Source organism: Pan paniscus, chromosome 3 (genome assembly GCF_029289425.2).
Source record: "Pan paniscus chromosome 3, NHGRI_mPanPan1-v2.0_pri, whole genome shotgun sequence".
NCBI lineage: Eukaryota > Metazoa > Chordata > Mammalia > Primates > Hominidae > Pan > Pan paniscus.
This window is the reverse complement of record NC_073252.2, coordinates 102,129,774-102,143,441: the sequence shown is the minus strand read 5'-3', so window position 1 is coordinate 102,143,441 and position 13,668 is coordinate 102,129,774.

The window sequence follows — 13,668 nt, the reverse complement described above, 5'->3', positions numbered from 1 at the left end:
TCAGTCAATATACTTTAGGATACCTTGTTACTGTGGCTTACACTACATCCTAATGTAACTTAATTTTAGTACTGTGAAGAATGTGATTTCTCCTAAAGTTTTTAGGATGTTTGAGCATGGTCATTCTTGTGTTTTTTCCTCAGTAGCCTAGTAAGTGTCAGTAGCATTTTAGAACCAGATTTGTCTACAGTTTATTTCATGCTAAAGCTCTGATAACTGAGATATATGCTAAATATAATTATTACTTTGTAAAATAGAAGTGATACGATAAAATAATTTTTATGTTTGTCCAAAAATGTTTGCCACCCATTAATGATATCAGACCGTACTGACGAAAATTTTGTTAATTTGAAGAAACTTTCAGGCATTTCTTCGCCCCATCCTCTCTTACACCCCTCTCAACAGCTTGCTAAGAATTTTTACCACGTATTCGTACATTTACAAAATAAGAACTTTGACAGCACAGGAATTGCAGACAATGAAGGGTGTATTCTAAAGGCCTTTTCAGGATGCATAAGCTTCTCAATGGTAGAGCAAGTTTTATTCACTGTCATTCTACATCAGATGTAGAAACATAGTTGGTATGAAACAGTGTAATGTGATTTACTACTATAAAAGAAATTATAGCATAAATATAAGGGGTGTTGTTAAAGTATTTAGATATAAAACTACTTATTTTGCTTCTGCTTTGACTTTCTGATTTCTTATAATGGTGTAGTCTACAATTCCTTTCACTACTCTTTCTCTTTTAGTGCATTATCCCAGCAAGCTTTTAAGTTATCTATTGCTAAATGAGAAATATTTAGTAGCATGCGAGAGAGTCACTGTTCTTTTTATAACTAACCTTCATGTAAAAATCTCCTTTTCCAGGTTTTTGTTTATTTCGATTGTAACTTGCCTTTGAAGCTCTTCACTTGCTTAATAATGTTAGTTCTTTCTGAGACATAAAACAAACAATAAACATCCCACAAAAAAGAGCCTACTTCCTTTGTTTGTGTTTTAAATAACTAGGCATTTGTGAGGCTTTTAAAAACACTATTTAAGTTTCTTAATAATAAAATTATTCTAAGATTCCCATTTACTTTCCTTTTAGGTTTTCCACGGTACATGTGATGCTGTATAATAAAAGAATTGGAGGCAGGATTTCTAATGAGTTAGATTGGATTGAAGCATGACAGGGACAGGGGTTGTCTCTCAGAACACTTCTCACAGGCTGCAGGCTCTGAGGCCAATACTGGGAGCGAGCGTATCAGGAGGGGTCTGCCCCCTGGTGGATTCCAGCAGAGAATTTCTGATTATGTCTATTATTTCAAAAATAGATCTTCTCTTCCACTCCCTGACGTTTGTCAAATTTGAATTCTTGTGTGTTTCTGAAGCTGATAATATTAATTTTAATCTCTAATACTTGTTCTCATCCAGACAACTAAGAATTAATTTGGAAGTCCCCACCCAAAGAGGACAGAGGATTTGCCTGGAAAAAATTTTTCCTTCCCTCAGGCAGAAGAAAACACAGGAAAACAAATATGATCTAGCCAAAGCTATCCCTGCCTAGACATAGGTGTATCTGAGCCAAGCAAGCATGTGGTCTCATAAAAGGTTTCCGAATGGAAGTGCTGTGAATCGCATCATACATAAGCAAGTCAGTTAATTCCCCACGGCTCAAGACATCCTCTCATTGATTTATGATGATTCTGCAGCATAGCCCACTAAATTGCTGAGGATATGCAGTGAACTCGGAGAGCTTAAAGAAATCTGCCTCATGGACAAACCTTATTTTTTTTTTAATAAAAATGTTTTCCACACTCAAGATTCTACCTTTTTTTCCTGCCTGATTTTAAAATATGTACCTGAGTTTCAAGTACAGTTTGAATCATTCAGTATGCACTTTTATTTTTATAAGCATCAATATTTAAAGAAACTACTAATCTTAAGGATGATTTCTTTAGGAAGAGTTGTTTTCCTTTCCATCCTTTTCCCCTTCCTCTTTGACATTTTCTTTTCTACGCTTCCCCAAACATTTCTCCTTTCTAACTTAAATTTCTTTTTCTCTTTAGAGATCTAGCCTAATTGCCCTCTAGTTTTATAATAAAACAACTTCTTCTTGCCTGGAATGGTTTTCCTAATGCCTATAAATGTAAATAGCTTTTAGTGCCAGTATACTAAGTCTGTGGCTGAATGTTATACAGCCTATGATTATCATACCCCATACCTGCTTCCCAAATCTGCAGGAAATACACTATGTCGCTATTTGAAACAGTTCTACTAAATCAGTTTTTCAATTATAACATGCTTTTATACATTCAAGGCCTAGGAAACCTTACATTTAACTTAAAGAAATAGAATGAACCATTAAAGCCACAGCAAAATTTATTAGTTTAATGATGACATTTCAAAAATTTGGTAATATGAAATGAAAACTTGGACTGAAGAAAGAAAGTTTGATGATGAAAAAACAATGGATTTCCTATTCCCTAAATAGGCACAAGTTAATATTTTAGCTTTATAGAATTATTCACATTTTTGCAGCTTTCTTCTGTCTCAGCTGTTAATTAGTAGAAATAAAAATCACATCTACCTTTTTTACTCTTTGATATGGTGTATTTTATTAGTTTGAAAGACTATTAACTAGGCAATGAAAATGCAAATTTCATCCTATATAGCATCTTTCAGCCCAGAATCTAAAAGTCCTGGCTGCTTTCTTTTTTCTTCCTCACTTAGCTTTGTGCCTTGAATGGCATCTACGTGGATTTGAAAGCATTATTTTTGCCTTTACAAAACCCTGGAATCGTCCCTTGCAATCACAGGATGCATGCACTCTCTAAATAAGTCCCTGTTTTCTAAAGGAGATATTGCTTCAGGCTGTAGGATCTTCACATTGAACAAGGCACAAAGAGAAATGGACCCTATGTCTAGGCCATTCTATTCAATCACTCATTTTCAAGAAGGACAGACAAGTCAGGCAAAGGAAGAATGAACACATAAGCAAGCAGAGTACACTTGCTTTAGTTTCTATTTAGGAGAGTATACACAGGATTACTTTCATAACACACATCTTTGTCTGAGGCATAGCATTTAAAAACATTGGTAACAAAAGAATAAGGCTTTTATTGTAAGCTTTTATTTTGTCAACATATCACAGCTAACCTGGCCTCCAGAAATATAAAGATATATAATCCAACAGGAAAATTTTTTTAACGTTTGATATCATTTGTGTGAATAAGAGTTGTGTTGTTTGTCCAGTTTCAAGTATAACATATACACTAAAGCAAGATGCCAAAACTTTTCATATTATGTAAAGAAACATTGTTATAAAATAGTAGCCTAAACCAGGTGCCGTGGCATGGTGAGGTAGTCTAAGTTAAACTGGAGGCAGACGTGGGAGCATCACTTGAGCTGAGGAGTTTGAGGCCAGCTGGGCAACAAAGCAAGAACTCGTCTCTAAAAAATGAAATGAAACAAAGCAAAATTCCAAAGGCTCCAGAAATTCTATTAATAGGGCAGGATACAAAAATATCAATGACGGAAGAAGGTTGTATAAAGTCAAATAATGTTTATTTTAATCGCTCAAACATTGATATCTATCAAAGCTCTCCTATTAACATAAATGTATAAGATGAAATATATGAAATAAATTCAAATATATTTTTATAAATATCTATCAATTATATATTAATAACCATATATCTTAGAACTCAACTAGTTCTGCTCTTTAATAACTGTATATTTTAGAAATCAATTAATTCTGTATCTGATGAGCGGGATGCCAAAAATTCCCCAAAATAAAATAAGATGTTATTCCCACATTTCCTCTATTTGGGCTATCAAATTGGTACCTTTCTGTGTTTACATGATTTACATGTGACATGCTCTCAGAAATTATAATTATGTGACTGAGCAAGATGGAGTTCTCATTCAATATGACATCATTCAATTAAAAAGTAAAACAAAATCCAGTCCAGAATGTTAGTTATAATTCAAATAATTGTTCCCATTAGAATATTTCTAGATTATATCAAATACAGAAGTATGCAGTTTCACCTAGATGAATCTAACTTTATCATAAAAATTACTGTTAAAAAATATAATACACATTTTGGGTTGGGGTAGGGGCAGACAGACAAGAAACACTAAAATACACAAAGCTAATTTTCTTCAAAGTGAGGTCAGATACATTCACTATATATAACCAAACGTTGAGATGATATTTAAAGACCACAATAAACTAATATATTAAAAATATAATTCAATTTTTTAAAAAAGATTTACATGTCATTCTTCAGGACTGTGTCTGTGAAGTTCATTCTTCTATTATGTTAAGAAAATCCTCACCAAATTTCTGTGATGGCACTCAACAGTTTTGTATTCACAAGTGGGCCTCTAGTAGATACTAAAGAGATACTTAAATTCATTTTAGCACATTAGCAACAGGAAGATGATGATATGGAGTATCACTAAATAGCCACTAAAGTAATATTGGATGCCCTGCCCATTATGAGTGGTGTTTGCACTGCAAAGAAGAGGGAGAAGATGAGGATGGCACAGTAATCAGATCAACCTGTGCTCTGATAGGGAAGGGAAGAAAAAGGTAGAAAAAGAAAGAAGGGTTCCTCCTTGGAGAGCTAGTTCTAGAGCAGAATGGGATTCCCAATGTCCTAGAAGAAGTCTCACTGTTCACCATCAATACTAGCAAGGGAAGTCTCACTGTTCACCAGCAACAATAGCAAGGTAGCCCTTTGCTTCATTCTCTACTTCCTGAAAGAAGAGATTGTGAAAGTCTGTCTTCCTAACTAGTTCCAAAATCTGTCTTCCTAACTAGTTCCACTCTTAGTCACACTAATTGCATAACATCACATTTGTCCTGGGGATTTGTCTTAAACATGATTAAATTTTAGGACTTCGCTACCCACCTTACTCTTCTATATTCCATTCTAAATATATGTGGAAAACAATGTGTTAAAATTAAAATACCTAGGTTGACATTTATTTCAGATCATGATCTAATTAAAGGAACTAAATTTACCTTTCTGTCTGAAACAGCCAAAACCCATACCAAATATATAATTAATAGTTTTCAATGCATTGGACATCAGAAAATGAAGGATGGTGATTCCTGAGATATTAGAAACAAATGAGCTGAGACATACAAGTGTGCCAGCTTAATGTCTTAGAGTTTCCAGACCATGGCACAAGGGGGAGGAACTGAGGTGAAGTCCAGAGCACACCTTGAGTTGAGGAGATGGACTTAAGATTTCAAAAGGGCAAAGTGCTTAGAGTTTGTAGGATGGAACACTGGAAAGAAAAAAAAAAACTGCAAACAGGAAGAAATCCAGAGATCTGTAGAGGGGTCCATTGACTAGTCAGCAGAGTACTGATCAGCACATACATTTAAGGACACTACCTCAGTTTAGGGAAAGAACCACCAGAGGTTATCAGACATAACAGTGTCCAGCTCACACACAGAGAGGGGAATAGTGCCTGCTTCCATTGGTCTGATTGGAAAATTTTAAAATAGATGAGGCAAGATACAGAGGATCTTGTCTCAGAAGTGGAGAATAGAACCAGTCTGAGGTCTGCTCCACTCTCACCTACCAAAGCATAAAAGCAAGACTCAAAAAAAGATTGAATTGTTTCTAAGTAATTTGACTGCATTCTAGAACAAAGGTAAGAATATTTATAAAAATAAAACTTATCCAGTATCTTACAAGAAACAACTGACAATGTCTGCTGTTCAGTCAAGGATTATTGTGCATACAAAGAAAAAGGAAAATAAGAGTCATGATAAGAAGAAAAATCAATCAATTGAGACTGTCCTAGAACTAACACAGATCTGAAAAGTATTATACAAAGACATAAAACTTATTATAACTCTATCCCATATGTTCAAAAATTGAAGTAGAGACATTGACATTGAAGATATAACAAAAAAAAACCAAATAGAAATTTTAGAGCTGTCTACAATGTCTGGAATGAGAAATACACTTGATGTGATGCCAGATTTTGAAGACTTAAATTAGATTTTCTGCTCTAATATTCATAAACTATAACAACTTTTTTTAACCTTAGTTTGCTTCTCTGTAAAAGAGGACTAATAAGTCACAGTTAAATATATTGCTGCAAAGATTAAAATGATATGATGATAGAATTAGATGTTGAGGTATAACATTTGGCATGGTTTCTGGCACACTGTATGCATACAATAATTTTGAATGTATTATGTTGCTCCTCTTCTCATATTCATTTCTGGTTTCCTAATACTTGAGAAATAAAATCCAAACTCTCCATTTTGACATTCAAGATCTATACAATCTGGCTTCAGTCTTCAGTCTTTTGTCCAGTCTGTTTTCTATGTTAATGTAGCTAAATTCTAGTCAAACTAAAATTTACAGTTCTTTTTATATATCTATTAAAATTCTCTGCCTCTGCCTCACTGTCTGTTATGTGCTGACTTGTGGTCCACTCACTCTCATGTTGACATGCTAACCCCTTGTATCCCACAATGTGAACATATTTGGAGACAAATATAATTAAGTTAAAACAAGGCCATTTGGGTTTGCTCTAATCCAAGATGATTGGTGTTCCTATTAGAAGAGTAAAAATGTGGACACAGACATATACGAAAGGAAGACAATGTGAAGACAATCTTTTACAAGCCAAGGAGAGAGGCCTGGAATAGATCTCTACCTCGTGGCCTTCAGAAGGAACCAATCCAGCCAACACCTTGATCTCAAAATTCTAACCTCCAGAACTGTGAGAAGGTAAACTTCTATTCGGTAAGCCACTCAATCTGCGGAGTTTTGTTATGGCAGTGCCAGCAATATAATACACTGCCTATTCACCCTTCGCCTTTTATCTGCATGCCATTATGCATATATCCAAACTATGAACTTCCATTCAAAATTTCAATAGTTTGTCAATTTCTTCATCAGGGTGGATAACTCCTTTCACCAAAATGTAATATCTTTATCTTCAGGAATCTTACTGCAGAATAATCTATATTATTACGGCACTTAACTTACATACATGTGAATTATTGTTCCTTAGTTAGATGCCCTATTGTTCTTATTGAACCAATATTTCTTAGGGGGTAGAATCTATTTCTAGTTTATTTTTATATTCTCCACAGAATATAGCTGTTCTATGCACATGATAATGTCTCAATTAAGATATTCTTTATGAGTTTAAGCATAAGTCATATGTCAACAGACAACTCATATAAGCATATCTATGTGAGTATGTGTTTGTATAATTTTTAATTGTGTCTCCTTTACTGTGGAGTCCATAGTAAACTCTGAACACAAGGACTTTATCAGTCTGATGAAAGCGCTGGTTCAGCTTTTTAAAAAGTCCATACTCTTCTTAGGCCATAATGGATTGTTTTCCTATATGTATTATAGATAGCAATATATTTTTGAACAACTTTGAAAAGAAAAATAATTAACAATTTTGTATTTTGGTCCTAATTGCACTTCTATTATCAAAACTAACAACTTTAGGAATATCTTCTTCTTGTCAGAGACCCTGCCATCTTGCTGAGGGGGAGCACTCTAGTGCCTTCCCTGATATACAATTTATGAGATGATACTTCATCTCCTCTCAAAAACTCTATGCTTTGTTTTACCTCCTGAAACACTGCCACCACCCTTATATTTACCCATTGTTATGCCTTGTCTTTAACTTTTTTGTTTTAACTCTAGAGAGGACTTACTTGCATGTCTTCTCCAAGGGATCAACAGAGAAAGCTAACCATAGCAATCATTAATTACTTTACATAATCAAAATCTGAGTGGCCAGGAAGAAAGAGATTCAAGATTCACCTTGAATTACCAGCTCAATGAAAACTTTCCCTGCCTTGAAACATGTAGAATTCTTGTCTTCATGCTTTCACTCTGTTCTGCTATGGGGGGCTAAAATATAACACATGTAACACTTTATAACAAGGTAACAGGTAATTTTTCACGTTTCACCTCCTCATATTAACTCAAAGCCCAATAGTAGCAGGAAAAATGTCTCATTAATTTTTTCTATGTGTGTCTCCAGTATATAGAACGTTAGTTAACACATAGTGGGCTCTTTTTACATTGGAGTGCACTAGCAACTCATAAGTTAAAAGATTCTAACAGATGACAGGAAGTTGTGCTATGTACTATTTATTTTCCTCTCCTCCTCTTTTTCTTCCTCATTCTCTTCTTTCTCGTTCTTCTCCTCCCGATTTATTTTTATTATTGTCGTTGTTATTTATTTATTTATTTTGGTCATCTATTTCAAGAAAAGTTTATCTGGTGGTGATGGCAGCAGCAGTAGTTTCTTCTTTTCCTTCACCTTCTCCTCCTCCATCTTCTTCTTCACCATATTATTATTACTACAGTTAGATTTTGTTGCTATTGTTATTGTCTCATTGCTGTTGTTGTTGTTATTATTCTCTATCACAAAATCCAAATGCAAGTTTACATCGAAATTTTTCAAATATAAGTAACACCGGTGTCTTCAGTGCAGTATATTAGAAAGTAAAAGATTTATTTTTATGAAACCCATGGTCCCTTTCAACAAATCAAAATAATGCTCACCAGAGTTCCCTGCCCTTTAACTAAGATTACTTGGCCTCCAGGCAAAAGTCATTTCCTTGTGGTTCATCCAAACCTCAGCTGTCTCTGGAGGTGGTTTCTCACTTTCTAATTTACAGATTGTGATTTTATTGACATTTAGGAGGGTTGCAATGGGCAAGTAAAAAGTCCCTAAGGGGTTTACAATTTTAGGATTAACCTTCTCTGAATAATTACATACTTTCCATTGCAGAATATTTTATGATTATTTGAAAAATGTAAATTAGTGTCTTCTCCATAAGAAAGCCACTGTGATCAGGATTCTGGAAAGAAATATGCTGGCATCACTGGGAGCTACTGGCCACAGGACCTGGGGAGCTTGGGCTTAAAGTCAGGCTGATCTGAAGAATTGGGTGATGTCTCTGAGACTAGAGGTGATACATTATCATGCTCAGGGAGAGAAGCATTCCAAACAGAGGAAATAGTTCAAAGCTGTAAGCACAATTGGGTAAGTTCCACAGCGTAGGCATTCAGTAAAAGTTCTAAACAAAAAGATACAGGTGGACATTCATAGAGCAGACTTGAATTGGAGAACCAACAAGTACAAAACATGGGATAATTCTAGATGTCAGTTACCTTATAATACTAGGAGAGGGGTTTAAGTCCAGTGACTGGTGACTATGACATATGTTCAAAGTAGGACCCATAATAAAATATTACTGTTGATGATAAAGTGGCTACTGTCACAATGTTTCCTTAATTTCCCTTCACTTCTTTTATTTAATTCACCACTGCTCAAAATGAAAATCTGATACATAAGTTTATCTTAGGATAATAAGGAAGTAAGGATGTAAGCTGCTAGACTAAAATGAATGTATAGTAGCCAGGAGAAAAATCACTATTTGACTCAGGTTTACCAGCTCCCTTTTGACAGTGGCTGTTGGTGCTTTGCCTGGATTCCCTTTATGAAGCCAATGCACCTATCACCTACTGCTTATGAGTATCAGTAATGATGGGTACAATTACACCCCTCTGTGGAAAATTGCCCTTGGCTTACAGAATTTATCTCACCAGAAGATGCATGAGAATTTAAACACTCTCTGGAGAAGGCAAAACCTAGCAATCACTGACTGATTCAGGATAAGATATTCCAGCCCCAAAGCCACTTCAAGCCAGGACAACTCTATGGTGCCATTCACACTCCAGAGCTCCCCCCATGGGATCACGCTTGTCTAGATTCAGTGAAACCATATTTTTGCTTAGCTCCTTGGCCTGCATCATCTCACTTTGATTTATTTCCTTAAAGGTTTTCACTGAGAACACTCCAGGAGTGCTTGTACAAAATTACTTATCTCAGGCTCTACCTCTCAGGCAGCTGACCTAAGACCCTTCTCTACAGATGTTTATTTACCAAGTTGAAAAATGTAGGTATGCATTGGATTCTGAACTAAGCAAGGGATGAAATGAGTACTTATTCTCCCAGTTCTTGCCATGTGACCTCTCTGATCCTCAGTTTCCTTATTACTAAAATGGGAATAATAAGGTTTTGGGGAGGATCGTTAATTATTTTCATGCTGATGATAATATCCCAAATTTGTATATTAAAACTACATTCGTATATTTTATTCATTCATTTGTAGCTCTTTACTAAGTTCCTTCTATTTGTTAGGCATTGTCCTAGATTCTGGAGTATAGAGGATGAATAAACAAACAAAAATAACTATTCTGATGAAATATTAACGGTGGATAGTACTCAAATGAGAAAAATATACAGTAATTTAGATAAATATTTTGGAAAATTAATGTAGAAAGTGGGTGTAGTAATGTGTTTTCAGTTCTCACGACAACCTTGTGCATTTTTTGTATGAGAAAACTAAGGATTAGAGAGACTTGCTAAGTTATTCAATATCACACAATCAGTAATAAAATGGAACACAAATCCAGACTTACTTGACTTAATGGTTAAGCTGTATTACCTCACACAATATAAATAAAATCTATAATGATAAAAACATTGAATAATTGAACCACCAACCATTTTTCCTATTGAATCCTCAGGACATCTGATGTTAGAAAACATATCCAGTTTATTTTTAGAATTTCTTATTCTTCATTGTGTGAAAAACCTTGGCTATTATGTTACCCTGCAAGCTGCCCACAAGAGAAAGTAGAAGAGACATTAAGATCTAAGAATTAATGTGTATAACTTCTGAGATTAAATGGGATTAAAAGGAGGATTCAAGAAAGAGAAATGAAGGAAAGAAAATATGACCAACATTCATAGGAGGAATAACAATATTGCTAGTTAAGATATATGAACAGTCATTACAGTTTTGTTTCATTGAGAAAATGGTTAAGAGGAATTGAATCTGACTAAGCATGAATGGCAACACTCTAGATGGAACACCTGTCTGCACCACAGGAGGTGGAATTGGAGTAAGGAAGGCACAATTACATCATCAGGCTGCTTACCTCTTCATAAATTTTAAGCTCAGCTAATTTAAATGAAGCATATACTTCTTCTGTAGGTGAATTGAGTTATGTAACACCAACTATAAAATGATAAGTATAGAGAATGCTATGTTACTTTCTTTGAGATCTTAGAAAATTTTGGTTTATACAAGTAGTACTTATACTCAAGTTTTGTCATGAATGGAAGCCTGGTATACCCACTATCTGTCAGCACCCACATTTTTTTTGTATCTCTCTTACACACACACATAAATTTAAAATAAAAATTTAAGACAAAAAAAAAACTAAGACAAAAAACTTCTTGAGGTTTTGGAAAACCAAAACCTCAAGAAGATAAAGTGACTTACTCTTGTTTTAGTTTTTAGCTGGTAGAGTCAGTGTTTGAAATCTGATTTTTAATAGAAAAAAAAAACGTTTTACCCTGTGTTACTTGCTTTTTACTAACAAAATTTTATTTTTTTATTTTTTTTTATTATTATACTTTAAGTTTTAGGGTACATGTGCACATTGTGCAGGTTAGTTACATATGTATACATGTGCCATGCTGGTGCGCTGCACCCACTAACTCGTCCTCTAGCATTAGGTATATCTCCCAATGCTATCCCTCCCCCCTCCCCCCTCCCCACCACAGTCCCCAGAGTATGATATTCCCCTTCCTGTGTCCATGTGATCTCATTGTTCAATTCCCACCTATGAGTGAGAATATGCGGTGTTTGGTTTTTTGTTCTTGCGATAGTTTACTGACATTTATGCAGCCAAAAAACACATGAAAAAATGCTCATCATCACTGGCCATCAGAGAAATGCAAATCAAAACCACTATGAGATATCATCTCACACCAGTTAGAATGGCAATCATTAAAAAGTCAGGAAACAACAGGTGCTGGAGAGGATGTGGAGAAATAGGAACACTTTTACACTGTTGGTGGGACTGTAAACTAGTTCAACCATTGTGGAAGTCAGTGTGGCGATTCCTCAGGGATCTAGAACTAGAAATACCATTTGACCCAGCCATCCCATTACTGGGTATATACCCAAAGGTCTATAAATCATGCTGCTATAAAGACACATGCACACGTATGTTTATTGCGGCATTATTCACAATAGCAAAGACTTGGAACCAACCCAAATGTCCAACAATGATAGACTGGATTAAGAAAATGTGGCACATATACACCATGGAATACTATGCAGCCATAAAAAATGATGAGTTCATATCCTTTGTAGGGACATGGATGAAATTGGAAACCATCATTCTCAGTAAACAAAATTTTATTTTTAAAAGATTATATATGACAAGCCTTTAGCACAGTATCGGACACAAAGTAGGTATAAAATATGTGGGTTTTTTCCCTTTAATTTCTAAATCAGATATAAAAATATGAATGAAACTGGACTTTCTATCTTGAGGTCAGAGAAATAAAAAGACCTATGGACAGAATACTCAGTGCTGGAAGGTTGCCCAGGGAGGTTTAGGGCCAAGGGCCAAATCTAGTGTATGTGCTACTCATGTCCTGTACCAACTATGAAAATTCTCCCATAGATAAAACCAGCAATGCTGCTTCCTCAAGAGTAACAATTCACCACTGTTATATAAAAATATTATTGTGTTCTCAGATAAATCAAACAAAACAAGAACACACATTAGGGTAAACATTTATGCACGTTTTATTATTTCAAGATGTCTTAGAGAGTTCAATATATATTAGGAATCTCCAAAGGTAGGAAAGGAAAAAGGCAGGTATTACCCCAAATATTTTGAACAAGAAATATATCTCTCATAGAGCATGCTGTGGGATAAGAGTTCTAAAGAATAGATATAGGGAAAATTTATTATATTCTTTTTTTGCTTCAGGTTGACACAGAGAAATACGATCACTTTCCCTTCAAGAAATAACTTTATACCACATATTTAAAGATTGGGCAGGATTTTGCAAAAAATCACAATGCTGGACCACTTGCCTGTATGCAAGTAGGTTGAAGACCCATCACCTCATGATTTTTGATTAAGGCAGAAAACTTGGCCAAAGGGGTTCAAATTGACAGCAAAAGCACAACAAGATTGACTGGATAATTCAGCATCTATCTGCTGACATAAGCATCCTTAAATTACATTTCTCCCTTCTTATAACCTGGGGTCAAGGCTGGTCCCTGGGTCTTTATTAAGCTCCCTATAGGTGAAGATTAGGTAGGTCCAGCTGCCAGAGACAGAGGAACACAGAGGCTGAAGTGGGCAAGGCTATTAGACTTCCAAGAATAATAAGGAAACATTAATCCACCCTTTTATATGTAGGAAGACTGATGACAAAATACATTGAACAAAGTTGGTAGAAAGAGGGTAGTGATCAATTAGAGTAGCATTTTCTTGATTGTCAGGGTTACATGGTGTTACTTAATTATTTTCCTAGAAGTATTATAATCATATACTACCAGACCTATTTTAAAAGTCTCTGGAAACTAGTCTCAAAGAAGGACCAGCAATTAGCAGAAATTGACATGTGGATCGGCATTACAATTAAGTGGAACAAGATACAAGGGAAGCTTTGTACTGGGAAAAGCACATTGAATTTGTAATCAAAACTCAAGTGCTGGAATGACCACTAAGTGTGGGACTTTGGACATTTTTTCCCCTTTGTGCACTAAGATGGTTGAACTAA